Genomic DNA, 15,411 nt, shown 5'->3' with positions numbered 1-15,411 from the left:
ATTGAAAATTTATACAAGTTGAAATGTACCTGGTACAAGGTATGAGCCCTCATCACCTCGGATTCAAGCAACTTCTCACCCGAGGAGACAAATAGAAGGTCAAGAGGAGTAATGCAGTTCTTTGACCACTCAAGAGCTAGGGCCAGACTCCCAAACACCGAACCATTGGTAGAGATGCCGCATGAAGGTTCAAAAGAAATCTTCATATTCCTGTCAAAATCCTTATCCTTCTTCTTGCCAGAGCCAGAAGCTTCAAGAAATGTAGGGATCTTGGGAGTGCGGTTCACTTAATTGGCTGCTCCCTTGCCATCCTCCCCATAACCACGTCACTCTTGTCAGTCATGGAATCAAGAGCCTCAATAGCTGAAAAGATGAATGAAAAATGGATATAAGAACAAACTTGCACAAAGTTGAAGTAAAATAAAAATAAATACCTTCTCTAGAAAGGCTGCTAATGCCAGCCTCAGCGAGATTGATCTCTACGACGAGCTCTCAATAGGGGGTTCTCCTATCATCATCGATAAGGTGATCACGGTCGTGAAGCTCGACATCTGACAGATGAAGGATGTAGTGAGATCTGTCAACAGGACTGCTGAAATCAATTCTGAAGTATACCCCCCAGTCTCCCTCTTTCCTTTCGAAGATTATAAATTTCTTTTTCCATTGATGAATATAGTCATGGAGAGAACTTATATTCATAATATGAGTAACACGAGGCCTATGTTGTAGAATGAACCAACCATTTATGTTCAAAGGAGACGCCTTCAGCATAAAAATACTTCGGAACATTGTGACACTCAGTGGGATGCCCAGGTCATTACACCTCACTATGAAGATGATGATGAAGGCCCACCAGATCGGATAAAGCTGACACAGTTGAATCTTCAACTCGGCGAGGAGCCTCGGGATAAAAGGGTGCAATGGAAACCATAACCCGGACTTTAGGGGTGCCTTGTACATGTATAATATTTGGGGGATGAGGTTGCAAGTCCTCTCGTTTGGCTTAGCCCTGCAAACCTCTATGCATTCGAGACAGTAACTCGATCGAATCTTCTCGACGTCCTCTTCACCGAGCACACTCTTATGATGGAATGCATCGAAATAAACAGTGCTCGAGGAGACAAAATCTTTACCTTTCAAAGAATAGATTGCAGCCCTCTTATGTATGGCCTCCTTGGCTGAGATGGAATATTTTCTAGGACCTTGAGACATCTTGGAAGAACTTGAGAGAAGTTGAGAGCTTCTGAAAAATTTGAGAGAATTTGAGAGAAGTTGAGAAATGAAAGTTTGAATAAAAATGAACACTTCTCATATTCTTTTATAGGAAAAGAGCTACCTGCTGTATGCGGTCACAACTCTCCCTGGTTCGCGTTAGTAGGTAACTCTCGAAAAAATACCTAAAATGGTGAAAAAACAATCAGAAAATCAGAAGGACATAATAACCGAAGAAAGTGATGCAGAATGTCGCTTATCATATCAGTCCTCCAAAAAAAGCCTGGCCGAGGCCAAACACAAGTCATTAGTATTAACTGAAGATTAATTACGCTAATAACCATTATTTATGAAACCTATGAAGATTAGAGCAATATCAGTTTCTTAGCTGAATAAGTTTCGTGAAGAACAAAGCATTCACAAGAACAAGAGTAGAACGTCCCCCAAAAAAATAGTAAGACATTCATTGAAACATGTTCGGAGAACAATCGCCTCCTGGTTGGTCATGATCACCATGGAGGTGGCTTCATGGCTGACCAAGAACAAGATTGGCCGACCAGGCCACATGAGGGCCTTTTTGGCCAAGTAGGAACTCTTGTGGATTTGGTCTAGGCCCTCTTGAAAGCTTTATGGTGGCCCTCCTAGGGAATTTCTTTAAAATTCTTGGGAATTTGGCTATCAACGGAAAGAAGTTTCATAAAGACTAGAACATCTGCGAGAATAAGTTCCAGAAGATCATAAAGTCAACGAGAACAAGTTCCGTGAAGATTAGAACATTCATCGAAACAAGTTTCATGAAGAGTATGATGTTCACCATATCAAGTTCGGAGAACGTTCTCCTCCCAACCGATCAGACCACCATGAAGGTGGCTACATGGCCGATAAAGACTAGAATTGGCCGACCAAGCTACATTGAAGGCCTTACGACCGACCAGGACCTCCTGTAAAATTTCTTGAAAATTCTTGGAAAGTCTGGCTCTCAGCAAAAATAAGTTTAGTAGAGACTAGAACGTCTACGAGAACAAGTTGGATGTAGTATAGAATGTTCAGCACAACAAGTGTACAATGTTTAATAGAAAAAGTACAGAAAGTTCAGTAGAACAAGTAGAGAATGTTCAGTAAAATGAGTAAATAATATTTACTAAAACAAGGACCGAACAACAATAAGGGGCTTTGGGACCACCTGGGGTTGGCTTCATGGCCGACCAAGAGCAGAAAAAGCCTAGTAGGTTACATGAAGGGCTTGAAGCCGGATAGAAGGTTCTGCACAAAAAAATTACTGGACATTCAACCCTGGCCAGCAGGGGGTTCTACCCCATGGCCGGCCAGGAGGGGCCGACCAGGCCATATGGGGGCCTTTTTGGCCGAGTAGTCAAGACGGCCCAAATAGTCAAGCCCACTAGCAGAGGTCGTCAAGGTCCACGAACATGAGCTATTCGTGGTCTAGGCTCGATACGGCTAAAAGAGCAGAGATATGTGTCCAAAACAAATACACACTCCTACAAGGAAGGATCTGGAATTCCTTCCCATACAAGAGTCCTATTACCATCTAAGTTGGAGACTTTTCCACTAAGTCTCTCAACACAAGTCTAACCCTAAACTTGTCTCTATATAAAGGGCTCTACCCCTCATCCTAGAACTATGTTTTTGGATTAACTCTACAATACCGAGATACGTAGGCATCTTTCAAGGAAAAACAGTCTCAAACGAGAGAACAACCATTAAAACTGGAAATTCACAAACCCTAGCATTAATTAGTAACACACCCTAGTTTTATTCCACAACAGTATTAATCGTCAAAAGACCAATATATTCAACACCACTAACAAGATAACTGAATTAATTATGAAATATGTTTAGTTAATTTTAAAGTTATGCACAAAGATTCGGTGTTAGTTTAGCACCAAATTATGTGGGTCTGTTATAAACAGTCAGTTCATAACGGCCGATAAACAAAAAATGTATCATCTAGTGATGACACGTGGTAGGCATTGGTCGGTTATGCGGTTCGGTTACCTGACAATCAGTTAAATACAGTCGGTTATACATAAAAGTTCGATGGCCTAGTGTTGACACGTGGCATGGGACCGCACAACTTTCACCTGACGTGGATGTGCCCCATCACGGTTTGCGGACCCGACATGTCAGTCGGGACCCAGACACGTGTCAGGACACGTCACTTTGACCGTCAAACAAGGTCAACATCATTTTTGGTCAAACCCGACTAGATTTCTATAAAACCAACCTGGGTAAATCGGACTACCATTTACGGTCGGATTTAACGAAAACCGATCATAATTTGTAGGAAACCGACCATTTCAGCGCTTGGTTTAAGCTCTGTTTCTTGTAATACTGGTCTGGTCCACAAAAGAAAATAGAGAATTACATCTATTTATCTGCCCATAAAAGAAATTATAGTCACGTGTTAGAATTTCTTTTGGATACTAAGATTAGAACAAAAACTAAGAATCGTTTATCATGGTTCATACTGATTAAAAAGTTCAACTAAGAAAATACTGTTTCACATAACTAATAAGAGCTGGACAGTGGGAACTTTATGAGGGCTTTTATAACACTAAATATAGTGGACATTTGCATCTTGGCTCATTGGGAGCCTATCGAGATTATTAGAAATTTTCTTGTATATTGCATCAACAAGGCTCATTGGGATCCTATCGAGATTATTACAAATCTTCATAACCTCAAACTCTAACATAACTTGTTGGAACGTGAACAAGCACTACAAGAATAATGTCAATAAATATCACACATTAGACATCGGTTAACTTTGCCACTGATATTAAAAAAAGTATTGACATCACCCCGTGTTTTTGTGATATCTTTTTCTTTGTAGACATCGATTATAATTAAACCGATGTCTAAAATTCACCAAAAAAAAGTAATTTCACGCCCTCCTTTTCTTTCCCCCCTTAGTCAAATTTTCATTCAGTTTTAGTTCTAAATTCCCCCCCAATCCCAAAATTCTCCCCTCTTAACCAAATTTTGGTTCCCCCCAAATCAATCTTCAGACACAAAATCAAAACAAAAAACTAAAAACTAAAAAATTAAAACTAAAAACTAACAAACAGAAACTCTCTCTCTCTCGAACCCCCCTCTCTCTCGAACCTCCCTCTCTCTCTCGAACCTCTCTCTCTCGATCGAACCTCTATCCCCTCACAATATCTCTGAACTCCGGCCATCATCTCACCATCACAATCTCTCGAACCTCTCTCTCTCTCTCTCTCACCTGTCTCTGGAACCTCTCTCTCTCGATCGAACCTCCGAATGTGTTTGGACATAAAAACAATTTATTTGTTGCATGAGAATGTTGTGTTTTATTGGAGTTTGAAATGCTGGGCGAAGCAGTAGTTGCAAGTTACATGGCGTAAGTTACCTTTTTTTCTTTTTAATGATCATTTCTTTTTAATGTTTGTAATTTTCCAGAACTTGCATTTTAATATCAACAATCTTTCGATAGGCACTTGCATTCTGAGATTAGTGAAATACCAGAACTGGCGGAGACATTTGCTTTTATTGACCCCGGATCCACATATCACGTGAATGCTGATTTTGAAGCATACATTTTAAACCGGTTGAGAGAGGGTAACCCGGATCGCCTATTCTTTCTTCCGCATAAACAGAAGTAAGTACTTATTGTAATAATGAAAATTAAAAACATGGATAGTACTGTACAAACTTCTATGTGATGTGTCCTATCTGTCTTTGTTTTTTTTTTGTGAAAATAGTATGCATTGGATTTTGGTCGTTATCTGGGAAGGGGAAATATATATTCTGAATCCACTACCACACCCGACGCAATTTTCAGAACTAGAAAAGGCGTTATCAAGGTAAATTTTTATTAACGTAACAGTTTGGTATAATTGCATGTTTATTTCTGTACATTGTATGAGATTTTATGTTTTTTATGCAGAGTTTTGAAAAGTTACAACTCTGAAACCGGTACGGGGCAACAAGATGGCCAAGGCAAAGTTTCTTAGTGTAAGTACAATAGATTGAGTACCTAAAAGTTTTGCTTAATATATATGATTTATTTGACATGCTTGATTTGTCTTCTAATTAATGAAATAGGGATCTCCCAAACAATCCGGTGGGATTGAATGTGCGTATGTAATAATGCGATACATAAAATAAATTATCGATGATGACAAGTTGAATTTTGCTAAAAAGGTATTACTTTGACGCTTCCAGTTTGCTATATACTAAGATATGGTTACTTTTCAATATGGTTACTTTTCATTCATCATGTACTGAATTTTGTTTGTTTGGAATTTGTAGTGGTTGGCCAAGACTCGATCGTGTTACAGCATTGAACAGCTAGATGAAGTTCGCATTGACGCCCTGCAGTTCATCTAAGAGCATATCTGATCAATTCTTGTACTCAAGGTCTTTTCTTTTGCGTAGTCGTACATTTGGTAATTTAGACGGTTTTGTGTAGTAAGAATATAAGTGTATGAATGCTGGGGTTGGTGTATAGGTTTGCAAATGCTGGGGGTTGTACATTTGGTAATGTAGATTCTGTAGTTTTTGAATGATTGATGCAGATGATGGGGTTGGTGTTGGTGATTTTTGGATGATTGATGCAGATGATGGGGTTGGTGTTGGTGGTTTTTGGATGATTGAATGGTTAAATGTATGAATGATTGACTGGTTGGATTTGTATGGATGCTTGTTATTCCAATATTTTAGTTTTGGTTATGTAGTAAAGGACATCAGTTTTATTTATAACAAATGTCTATTTGTAACGAGTACATCGCTTTTTTAAAAAATTAGTGATGTAAAATTTTACACAATTTGGTCTATAAACTTCTTACACCTCACTTTCAATTAAGAAAAGCTGATGTCAAAGAAGATAATGTACATCACTTTAAGGTAAAAATATGATGTCAAAGAAATCCAGGTTCAAGTCTAAATGAAACATAGCAATCACTTTGTTTAAGATAAAACTGATGTCAAGTGACATTATAAACATCACTTTTAACCAAACAAAACTGATGTAAAAAATTGCAATGTACATCAGTTTCAGACAAACAACTGATGTGAAAGACTAACATGTTCAAGTCTTAATGATACATAGACATCACTTCATTGTAGAAAAAACTGATGTCTATACGCTAAATTAGACATCACCTTTCATTAAAGAAACAGATGTTTAATATGCCATTTTACATCACCTCTGTCAAAATTATCGATGTTTTTGTGACAAAAAACATAGCTCAATATATGTTTAATATGTTTTAATAGGTGTAATTTAGTTATTAAATAATTTTGTTATAGCATTTTTTGTAAAAAATCATCACATAGACATCAATATTTTTCACTAAAATGGATGTTTTTGTGATAAAAAACATAGCTCATGATATGTTTAACATGTTTAATTAGGTGTAATTTAGTTATTAAATAATTTATTTATAGCATTTATGTAAATAATCAACACATAGACATCTATTTTTTAACTAAAATCGATGTCTGATCGAGTATAGACATCGAGTATCCACCGATGTCTAGAATAGACATCACCGACATCAACATCGGTTATGAAACAACATAGACATCGGTCAAAAAGCGATGTCTATGGACTTTTTTCTTGTAGTGAAGAGACATAATTCCAAAATAATATGATATTGTACATTCTAGGCCGAACCTACGCAGATTTGTTTTTGGATTTATATGGCTTCTCCATAAAAAAGAGAATATTCTCTAATATTCTTGATGTAGTACTTTGGTTGACACATACCCCCATCCCAAATTATCCCCGTAAACCAATAACTACAAATACCTTGGTCTTTTTCCCAGAATTTATTTGTTGGCATCATGTACTACTGATATTTCTACAGAATCCGTTGTGTGTACACGATTAGGAAGACTTTTGATACAAGGCAACCAATGAAAAAACCAGCTTCAATGAAGGATGATGACTACACGAACCGCTGTAAGAGAAGGAACCAACTTTAATGAAGGATGAAAAATGGAATCTATTAGATAGCCAGGCTCTGGGGTTGTCAGATTGACTTTGGTGAAAAATATTGCTTAAAATATCATCAAGGAAACGACAACTTATGGTTTGATCAAGGTTTTGTCCAATATGTTTGAGAAGCCATCTGCTTCAAATAAGGGGTATTTGAATCACTTGTTAGTTGCCATAAGATTGAATGAAGACGATCCTGTTGCTGACCATATGAACGAATTTAATTCTATCCTAGCAAGATTGACATCAGTGGATATTAAATTCCATGATGAAATATAAGACTTGTTGTTTGCATCCTCATTACAGACAGTTGGTCAGGTTTTGTCACTACTATAAGTAATTTATCCAGGAGCGGTAAGATGACTTTTCATGGAGTTCGAGATTCGATTCTTGGAAAAGATATTTGTAGAAGAAACTCAGGAGAGTCGTGAGGTTCCTTGTTAATGGCTGAGAGTAGAGAAAGAAAGTTCATAATGGGGCAGGATAAGGGCGTAGCAGATTAAAGTCACAGAAGAGAGGACAAACCAAAGATCGCAAGGATATTGTTTGTTGGAATTGTTAGAAGAAGGGTCACTTCAGGAATCAGTGCACAACTCATGCGATCCTAAAAGAAAGAGTAAAGAGGATAATTCATCTAACATAGTTGAAGAAGTGGTGGATGATGATGCTTTGATTTGTTGTATTAAATGTTCCGTTGAATCATGGTTATGGATTCAGGTGCATCATTCCATACTACCCTTGCAAGATTTAATGTTAAATTTCAAATTTCAAATTTTGGTAAAGTCTGTCTTACTGATGACAAGACTTTAGATATTGTGGGCATGGGAGATATTAATCTCAAACCTCTTTGAGAACTAGCTGGATATTGAAAGATATAAGGTACACCCCAAGAGTGAAGAAGATGTTGCTATTTGTAGTCAGTTAGATAAGGAAGGGTATCGAGTTACTATCGGAGTCAAACAGTGGAATGTTATAAAGAGAAATCTAGTTATTGCTCGTGGAGAGAAAAAAAAGGACTTTATACATTGTTGAAGAATCCAGCTATGAAGCAAATATAGATGCTGATGAAATTGGGTCTTTAAGTTTATGGTACAAAAGGCCTAGTTATATGAGTGAAAAGGGTATGAAGTTGTTAACTTCGAAGGGGGATATTCCAGAGTTGAAGAATGTGGAAATTGGGTTCTGCGAGCCATGGTTTCTTGGAAAGAAGAAATGTGTTACTTTTACAAAATCAGGGAGGACCCTTAAGACGAAGAAGTTAGAGCTAGTTCATACATATGTATATGGTCCAACAACAGTTGCGTTGTTGGATAAATCTCTCTACTATGTCACTATTATTAACGATTTCACTAAAAAATATGGGTTTATTTCTGAAGAATAAATCAGATGTGTTTTGTACTTTCAAGAAGTGGAAGACTGAAGTTGAAAATCTGACCGGTTTGAAGGTGAAGAGTTTGATGTCAGATAATGGTGGTGAATACAGTAGTAATGAGTATAAAAGCTATTGCACAGAATTTGGGATTAGAATGATTAAAAATATTCTAGAGACACCACAACAGAATGGTGTTACAGAGTGCATGAATAGAACCTTGATGAGAGGGCCAATAGTATGAGATTACATGCAGGATTACCAAAGATGTTTTAGGAAGATGCAGTTAAAATAGAAGCGTATCTCATAAATAGAGGACCTTGAAGTCCTTTAGGGTTCAAGATACCTGAAGAAGAGTGGCAGGAAAAGAAGGCACACTTGCGAGTTTTTAGTTATGTTTCTTATGTGTGTGTAAATTATGACATGGATAACTTGATCTGAAAAGAAAAGAAGTGTATCTTCATTGGTTATGGCTCAGATAACATGGATTACTCTTTTTGGGATGAACTGACGAAGAAGATCGTTTGAAGTAGAGATGTTACTTTAGTGAGAAAGCAGTGTTTATAATCTTATAGAAGATTATGAGTTATAAAGGACCAACCTAAGAAATTGAAAGTAGTGCTTGAAGATATTAAAGAAATAGATCTGCATGCATGAAATAGTGGGAGTTCGGAGAATGTCCATGACAGGGTTCCAGTTACCCGACAGACTGAGGTAAGAAAATCTAGGAGAATTGTGAGGCCACCACAAAGATATTCTCCTCCAGTATATTATATGTTATTGACGAGGATAGAGAGCCTCAGTGTTATTCAGAGGTAGTACAGGTGGATGATTCAGTTTGGTGGAAATCAGCCATGGATGAAGAGATGAGTTCTCTTGAGAAGAATGAGACATGGTCTTTAACAGAGTTACCAACAGCGAAGAAGGCTTTACATAATAAGTCGGTGTTCAGATCAAAAAAGAACATGATGGCATCAAAAGATACAAGGTGAGGTTAGTAGTCAAGGGCTATCAACGAAAAAAGGGTAATGACTATATTAATATATTTTCCCCGGTATTAAGATGACTACAGTTAGAATTATGCTAAGTATTGCGGCTGTAGAGGAGTTACATCTAGAGCAACTGGATTTTAAGATTGTGTTCTTATATGGTGATCTTGAGGACATCTACATGGTTCATTTAGAGGGATTTCAGGTAGTTAGGAAAGAAAAACTTATTTGCGAGCTTATAAAAAGCTTGTATGGTTTAAAGCAAGCACCAAGACAACGGTACTTGAAGTTTGACAGCTTTATGATGTGTTTTTTAATGTTTTCGGTCTGGGTTCCAGAATGGGTACATGAGGAGTGCTATGGACCATTGTTGTTACTTTAAACAGTTAATTTATCTTATATCATATTGTTGTTATATGTTGATGGCATGTTGATAACAGGATCAAACATGAGGAAAATCACAGGCTAAAGAGACAGATCTCTGAGGAGTTTGAGATGAAGGATATGGGTGCAGAAAAACAGATACTTGGTATAATATCATAAGTGATAGACCTGAAGGTACTTTGAAATTATCTCAGAAGAAAGATGTTGAGAAATTGTTGTAAATATTCAGTGTCCAGGATGCGAAGAGAATAAGTACATCATTGGTGAGTTACTTTAATCTCATGAAGAAGCAATCACCTAAAATGGATGAAGAAATAAAAGATATGGCTAAAGTTCCCCATGAGTCTGCAGTTGGCATTTGATGTATGTTATAGTGTGTACAAGACCATACATTGCTCATGCAGTGGGAGTCGTTAGTAGGTTTTTGTCTAATCCAGGAAGAGAGCATTGGGAAGCAGTCAAGTGGTTGTTACGCTACCTGAAAGGCACATCCAAGGTTGTATTATATTTCAGTAAGAAAAATCTTATCTTTGAAGGATTCCCTGATGCAAATTTGGGTGGATGTTTGGATACAAGAAAAAGTACAATGGGTTATATTTTTACTTTGGGTGGCACCGCAGTTAGTTGGATGTCTCGATTTCAAAAGAGTGTTGCTCTTTCAACCACTGAAGCAGAATATATGGCTAAACTCTTACGTACTGATTCAAACGGGCGCTCCGGAAGAGTGCTGCCCTGATCTCTGAAGCTAGCAAGGAGATGATTTGGTTGAACAATTTTCTGGAGGAGTTGGGCAGGAAACAGGCAGATAGTCAGAGTGCTATTCATCTTGTGAAGAATCTTGTGAGTGCTATTCATCTTGTGAAGAATCTTGTGATTCATGCTAGGATGAAGCATATTCAGCTAGATATCACTTTGCAAGAGAGTTGATAAGCAATGATACTTTGTCCCTAAAGAAAATCCTTGGTTCAAAAGATCTTGCAGATATGTTGACTTAGGTGGTAACCAATGAAAAGTTGAAGCTTTGCGTAACTTCAACTGGCCTTAAAAATTGATTGATGAGAAGGCGCTGCACTAGTTAGAATTATTGATTGGAGTATAGATAATACTATATTCACAAGAGTGAAGTGAAGATGTTAGACTCCAAGTGGGAAATTGTTGGGTTTGTGGAGTCTATTAATTAAGTCCATGAAAATAGACTATTTAGATTCAGATTCAGCTTAGATTATGGATTAGTTTACTTTTCAGATATGGAGCATTATTTGATTTAGGACCAGTTTCTTCTCTTATAAATACTAATGTAATTGTAAAATCATAACATAACGAATTGTGAGAGATCAATACAAAGCTTGTGGAGTAGGAATTTCTGAACCACATAAATCTTTGTCTTATGTGATTTTCGTTTATTTTCTTATTCTTATTTATTCAACTTGGGTTTTGCTTTCGTTGTAGAACAATAAATAATTGTAGGCCTGTTTATTGTAGGATGAGATAATTTTGACAATAAGAAAAGTGTGTATCGGAGTAAAGAAAGAGAAAGGAATATTTAATTTTTATAGGGTAAAGAGTGTTAAGTGCATCAAAAGTGAAAATAATTTTTTTTCCATATTTTGAAGAATAAATTTTATTTTCTCTACACTAATAAAACCTAAAAAAATAGGGCCCTTGTAAGTTTGAGCCCAAGCCCTTGGTCACTACTATCCTATGACCGGACTTGCTTATAAATTTTAAAGTTTATTTTACAGTTTGGTTTTCCTTTCTTCTATTTCATTTTATCATAAATTTTAATGCTTTATTTGATAATTCCTTAATGCATTAACAATATGATGATAAGTTACATGTTGTTTAACATATAAATATTAACAATTTTCCAATATTAAGAACATAACTTCTACTTACATAGAACCAAAATATAAATTCCTTTTAAGCTAATACTTATATTAAATCTAATTAGCGAATATACTCTTAAGATACAATATTGTAAATCTAAATAGATTGCTAAAGTTAATTAATCTAATACATTCAAAGTAAAAGAGAATGGCTAGAGACGTTCATTTGAATATGATATTCACATAAAATATATTAATTCCGACCCGATTAGTTCCTTTAACCATAATCGAGTTTAACCTTGATTAGTTAACAGCCGTCAGATATACATAATATCAACCAATCTGATCCGTTGATATAGGATGATATTTATATATATATATTTATCACATCATGTATTCATTTTAGGGTTTTACACCCCCTTACCGCCGCTCTCTTGTTCATATATCTTATCAAACCATCTCTTTCTTTGGCTTAATCTCTTGATTTCTTCTGCAAATATTTATAAAATTTAACTAGTTTATACATCCAAGAGGCTGGTTAGATAGTTGTTTATGTGTATTTATGTCAAATCGCGAGATATATAATCACTTCCCTTTTCCATTCAAACAATCAGGTTTGCAAAACTGCTCTCTAGAAGTTTATCATATTTTACGAATACTTTCAATCCCCTCCATATAAGAAATCTCATTTTCCATTCTTTACATTATCCCTCGGTACACATCCGACTATCTCCGTCTTGGTATGTATCTCAAAATTTTACAATCTATTTAAATCGAAATATGTGTTGAAGTATTAATTATGTACAAATGTAAGTATTTCTTCATCAGTTGATTATATCCAACATAACACAACATTATACCAACAAGAATCTAAAAACATTATGTCACCATGTTATGTTCTTTTTTATTTATACGTGATTTAATATTTTTTACTGGTTTGCGATTTTTTACAGATCTTCAATATTCCGCGACCCCAATATTTTCATGCAAATTGAATTGCATCATGACTTTTCTCAAGTTCAAAGGTAAGCTATATTTAAATTTCTTAATTTGGATGATAAATGTATATAAATTTTGATTGCCTCGGTTAGGTGTAATTGAAACCAAATTTCTGAATTTATCTTTTTATCAAACCGAAAAGGATTTAGTTCACATTTATTTTGCTCCTAAATAAAAAATGAATCCATATTCGAACTTAGTCGAAAATCTGAATATTTATTTATACATAGCATATTATTTCTTTTGTTCGATTTCTAATTCATTTTCAAATATCCATCAACCGTGTCAAGTGACTTAATGATATCAATTTTGGATATTGGTGTAACGAGATTTGGATCAACCTTACGTGATTACTGAACATGATCCTTACCCCAATTTGATATGAGTTTTCTCCCCAAAATACACATAACATAGTAAATATTCAGTATTCCAGCATGATTTAAAAATCTTTATTGCTCAAGTGACCAATACATATTTACTTATATGTTTATGAATTATTTGCAGTAAACAATGAAGTAAATGCTCCAGAAAAGATGGATGTCTCTGCACCATGGTTTACCTATCGGTAATACTCCTATATATTTTTCATTTATGCCAAAATTTTCAACACTACACTTTAGATGTTTTTATTATGTTGCTCTTATATGTACCCTTACATGTACCCTCGTATGTACACGCTACCAATTCCATGCCAATATATGAACCTGAATTATTACAAATAGAGTTGGCTATAAATGTGTAAATGGTGAACAAACCGGCCTGATAACGACATGGTTTATTAGGAACTCGAACTCGAATATAAGAATGTGGGTTAAGCTAACGAGCTCAGGCCGAGCTATTAGCATGTGTGGCTTGAGCTCGGCACGAGATCATTAGACTTGAACTTGGCTAGTTAAATCTAAAAAAATTGACATATATCCCGATTATTAATATTTTAAGTTTAAAATTACACTTAAATATGTAATCCATAAATCATTTGAGAATAATAAATTCAAATTTAAGCTTTTTCAGTTGTGTTGAAAGTGATAATTATAGTGGTTCTAGTGGGCGGGTTTGAACTTTTTTTAGATAATAAATGTTATTTTTCACAAGCTGTTCGTTAACGACACAAATATGTATTGGCTTATTTTCATTTGATGAAAGATCGTGTATGGCTCTATTATTTTAGAAACTTGAGGTTGATACATATTTTTGCGGTAGCTCATCTTGGCTTGTTAAGAATAATATTAAACTAAGAAACAATTATAAATTAATTAAGAATATGCTTTATTTTCATTTTTATTGACAAGAGATAATTGATCAATGTAATCCTTTCATTATGTTTTCTACTCGTGAAAATACTCCAATAGACAAGCCACCGAATTAGATAATTACTTCAGGGAGACAAGAAGATAGTGAACAAGATGACGGTTGGGTGGATCATTATAATGAGAAAAGGAATGATGTTAGTTATATATACACAATTATTCTATATTTTTTGGACAATATTTTCTATATAATTTTGCCCAATATAAAAATTGACCAAAAATTTGCATTAGGACGAATAGAAATGAATTATGACGAAATGTCACTCTTGCATTTCTTGAATGCTGAAAAAAATATTTCTCAAACTTGTTTCTTGATCCTTTACTAAACAATGCGGGAGAATGGAAGATGCCAAGTACGACAAAACAAATTTAAAAAAATTCATGTTTAAATAAAAGTAAAAAAACAAAATTTAAAACTCCCTTAGTAAACTGAAGTTAGGATTGATTGCTAGATCAAGTTGTAGAAATAAACAACAAAAAAGAATCTAGGGGTACCTTTAATTGATCTTTATACTAAAAATTAATAAGTGTGATAGTATAAGGAAGACATATATGTGGTCAAAGTCGTAATATGTAGCTAGCTATTAGGGAACATTATATGGAAATGCAAACTTCATATTTTCATGTTCTTGTTACCTTCTGCTACTAGTAAAAAATGTTTGTGTCCTCTGATTTCCCTTTCAATCATTCAGGAAAGCATGGGGTTTTCGGACATGATCAATGGTGAGTACGCCATCATGCACACACATACGTACCCATATGACATGTTGTATTGCAAAAATTATTAGTAATAATAAACATTGGTCATATCTCTTAGGAAATATGTTGTTATCATGGTTGGCTTTCCTTCTGAAATTTATTTTATAAATCCCTACTTAGATTTCACATGTGCTCTGTAATTGTCATAACATAATTGTGGTTGCCAAATTTCTTGAACACGTTTTTAACTTAATACACAAAATATCAGATTCAAATATTCCAACACATAATACAAATTACATAAAAGCTGAGACAAAATTGAAAAGTAAAAAATATTGTAACCAACTTGTAGTATTGATTATATATTTTTCATGTGCTGCCTCCGTCCATTAAAGAAAATTAGAAAAAATCATAAATTTATATCAATGTGCCTAAATTCTGAAAATTTATAGTCAACGTGTTAGACTTTCTTGCGAATATGAAGATAGAAAAATTATTTAGAATGGTTGGTAGTTATCCAGATTAAAGGATCAACTAAAAAGGTACTGTTATTACTTAACTAACAACCGATTAGTATTACCTATATATATTAGGATTCTAAATCTCAAATCCGGATGAGACGGGAGTGTTAAAAAAAATA

At 35.1% G+C, this 15,411-nt stretch overlaps 1 long non-coding RNA gene across 1 annotated transcript; it reads left to right on the top strand.

Moving 5' to 3' along the window:
- The first annotated feature begins 12,694 nt into the window (after nt 1-12,694).
- Nucleotides 12,695-14,796, top strand: LOC141701471 (uncharacterized). The gene is made up of 3 exons (XR_012566795.1): nt 12,695-12,791; nt 13,270-13,330; nt 14,765-14,796. It is a non-coding gene; the product is annotated as an uncharacterized LOC141701471 (long non-coding RNA).
- The last annotated feature ends 615 nt before the right edge of the window (nt 14,797-15,411 follow it).

The sequence above is a fragment of the Apium graveolens genome, unplaced genomic scaffold (assembly GCF_009905375.1).
Source record: "Apium graveolens cultivar Ventura unplaced genomic scaffold, ASM990537v1 ctg3893, whole genome shotgun sequence".
NCBI lineage: Eukaryota > Viridiplantae > Streptophyta > Magnoliopsida > Apiales > Apiaceae > Apium > Apium graveolens.
Note: the sequence above shows the minus strand (reverse complement) of the source record. Positions and strands in the feature narration are given on the sequence as shown.